Source organism: Oryctolagus cuniculus, chromosome 1, assembly GCF_051225735.1.
Source record: "Oryctolagus cuniculus isolate XC-2025 breed Fujian yellow rabbit chromosome 1, ASM5122573v1, whole genome shotgun sequence".
In the NCBI taxonomy this organism is placed as follows: Eukaryota; Metazoa; Chordata; class Mammalia; order Lagomorpha; family Leporidae; genus Oryctolagus; species Oryctolagus cuniculus.
The window spans coordinates 43377007-43380762 of NC_142867.1; positions in this window are offsets into that span (position 1 = coordinate 43377007).

The window sequence follows — 3756 nt, forward strand, 5'->3', positions numbered from 1 at the left end:
TTATTTATTTTCTTTGACACACAAATTGCTTACATACTGTGAAAATAAAATCTATCCACATCCTGCCACCTCCATCATATACAGATACCACTTTTTATGAGATATGATGTGTAGTTCTATGTTCAGGAAAAAGGTAATTTAGACATTTCTATAGTTTCTATAGTGATATTCTTGCCTTCATTGAGCAAGCATATTGGGGTATATCAAAGGCAAAATACATTTTTTTGTTTTGTTTTTTGTTTTGTTTTGTTTTGTTTTGACAGGCAGAGTGGACAGTGAGAGAGAGAGACAGAGAGAAAGGTCTTCCTTTGCAGTTGGTTCACCCTCCAATGGCCGCTGCGGCCGACGCGCTGCGGCCGGCGCACCGTGCTGATTCGATGGCAGGAGCCAGGAGCCAGGTGCTTTTCCTGGTCTCCCATCGGGTGCAGGGCCCAAGCACCTGGGCCATCCTCCACTGCACTTCCTGGCCACAGCAGAGGGCTGGCCTGGAAGAGGGGCAACCGGGACAGAATCCGGCGCCCCAACCGGGACTAGAACCCGGTGTGCCGGCGCCGCTAGGCGGAGGATTAGCCTAGTGAGCCGCGGCACCAGCCCGGCAAAATACATTTAAACTATATTTTTGAAAGGGAAATAAGTAAGAGAATGTATGGAAATATTATTGAAAATATAGGCTTAATGAGGAAAAGTGAGTTAACACAGAAACAATTTAATATGACTAAAATTTTGTTGTAATCACATGTTGGTTATTTTATCCAGTAAACTGACATCAAAATATCACTCTCATCAATGAAATATATGATTATAACACTCTATGTCCTCAGATAATATTTTTCTATATTTTTTGCAAAGAAGACAAAAATTTTTGTAATACCACATCAGAGGGGCCAGCGCTGTGGCACAGCAGGTTAATCCTCTGCCTGTGATGCCAGCATCCCATATGGGCACCGGTTCTAGTTCCAGCTGCTCCTCTTCCCATCCAGCTCTCTGATATGGCCTGGGAAAGCAGTAGAAGATGGCCTAAGCCCTTGGGCCTCTGCACCCGCGTGGGAGACCTGGAAGAAGCTCCTGGCTCCTGGCTTTGGACCTGCGCAGCTCTGGCCGTTGCAGCCATTTAAAGAGTGAACCAGTGGACAGAAGACCTTTCTTTCTATCTCTCCCTCTCACTGTCTGTAACTCTGTCTCTCAAATAAATAAATAAATAAATCTTTTTTAAAAATACCATATCAGAATGAAAATGGGGAAGAAACAATAAAAGGAGAGAAGACAGTAAACTGTTACTTGGAATTACAACATGTACTATCAAGGAATTTAGAGACAGATGAGATATAGCCATCTTAGACTTCTTACTTTATGGATATGGTACTTGAAATTCAGAGAACTTAATTGCTGCAATTATGAACAAAAGCTGGCAGAAATTAATATTAAATCTTTGCATTTATTTCTGCATCTAATGATGATTTCTACTTGTTATAAAAAATGAAAACACTTTTTAAAAATATTTTATTTATTTGTTGGATTGTTTGAAAGAGTTGCAGTCAGAGAGACAGAGGAATCTTCCATTTGCTGGTTCATATCCTAAATGGCCACCATATTCAGGGCTGGATGAGGCTGAAGCTAGAAGCCAGGAACTCCATCTGGGTCTCCCGTATGTGTGGCAGGAGCCTAGCTACTTGGGCCACCAACTGCTGTATTCCTGGGTATATTATCAGGGAGCTGGATCAGAAGTGAAGCAGTTGGGACTTGAACTGACACACTGATATGGGATGCTGGCATTGCAGGTGGTGGGTTAACCAGCTGGCCCCCTCCAACAGTATCACAATATTGGCCCCTCCAACAGTAGCAGTTCCCTTGTACCACTAATTTTGCTTCATTTTGGTTTTCATATTGTATCTATTCTTCATTAATGGTTTTCTACTCAATGTTAGGTTTTTAGCTTTCAGCCACACAATTATGTTCAGGATATCCTAAAATAAACATTGGGAAATGTAACATCCGCAATATACTTAACAGAAAAAATAAAAGGAGATTTATAGTCAGTATTGCTCTAGCTAAGCCAAAATCTAAAGAAAAATATGAAATAGTATTTCTTGGATTATTTCTTCCCTGTTGCTGATTTGCTTGCCTAAAGGTCAATAGCACCAGAATGCAGTTCTGATTCCACAATGGACAATATTTCTTTCCCAGACTGGAGTATAAAACAACATCATAATACACTGCCTATGTACTTTGAAGAGTAGATAAGGCAAACTTAAACATTAGCGGGATTAAAGAATTCCAAGGAATTGGAAATTAAAGCAAATTTCCATATTCATTGATGCAGTCTAGAGAAAGTGGAATGAGGTGGTCTTTACACAGAGGTTTTGTAAAATTTATAGGGTGTTGTACAAGTGTGAATACTTTTAATTATTTTCATAAAAAGTAGATAGGTTATTTTACTTCTTCTAAGATTTAGAACATATTTGTTTTGTTATATACTCATACATGGCAATAAAGGCAACTGTTTGAGCAATTTTCAATAGAATCAAGCCAGATATGGTTTTTACCTTTTTTATTAGTAATCAAGAAATTCTTCATTAATGATACTATGCTGCTGAATTTCCTTTCCTTTTCTTTTTTTTTACTTTTATTTAATGAATATAAATTTCCAAAGTACAGAATATTGATTACAATGGCTTCCCCCCCATAACGTCCCTCCAACCCGCAACCCTCCCCTTATCCACTCCCTCTCCCCTTCCATTCATATCAAGATTCATTTTCGTTTCTCTTTATATACAGAAGATCAGTTTAGCATACATTAAGTAAAGATTTCCACAGTTTGCTCCCACACAGAAACAGTGAAAAATACTGTTTGAGTACTAGTTATAGCATTAAATCTCAATGTACAGCACACTAATGACAAAGATCCTACATGAGGAGTAAGTGCACAGTGACTCCTGTTGTTGACTTAACAAATTGACACTCTTGTTTATGGCATCAGTAATCACCCTAGGCTCTTGTCATGAGCTGCCAAGGCTATGGAAGCCCTCTGAGTTCACTGACTGATAATTTTTAGACAAGGCCATGGTCAAAGTGGAAGTTCTCTCCTCCCTTCAGAGAAAGGTACCTCCTTCTTTGATGACCCATTCTTTCCACTGGGATCTCACTCATGGAGATCTTTCATTTAGTTTTTTTTTTTTTTTTTTTTTTTGACAACATGCTGGATATTGTCAGTATTCTCTGTTTGCTGGGCATTATTTCAGGGCCAAGGAGTAAGCAGAAAATAGAACAGAGACAACCCCTGACCTCTCACGACTATCATTTCAATGTGGTAATGACCAAGAGATTAACACTTTCCCTGCCTTTCTGGGGACCTAGAAGCTTTCATCATTAGTTCTCTCAAAACTTACAGGGGAGGTTCTCAAGGATTAATGTTGTATCCTAGAACTATAACTACCAGCACTGAAATACAAACACGATAGGCAAACTGATAAATTGGCATTTCAATGTGCGATCAGATTCCATTTTTAAAACTTTCACTTATTCTTTCCATAATCCATTTCAAAGACATGTAGTCTGAACCTACTAAACTCATGCCTAAACCACTGCTATTGTTTTCTCAGTGTGTCTTCTACATTTTAGTCTCTAGTTGACCTTACCAATTTTCCTTTCATTATTGATTTCATGTTGTCATTCTGTATGCAAATTTCCCCATTTCCAAATTCTGCGGTCCTAAATATTTCTGTCTGACTTTTCCAGACACTATAACTTTATGCTTTC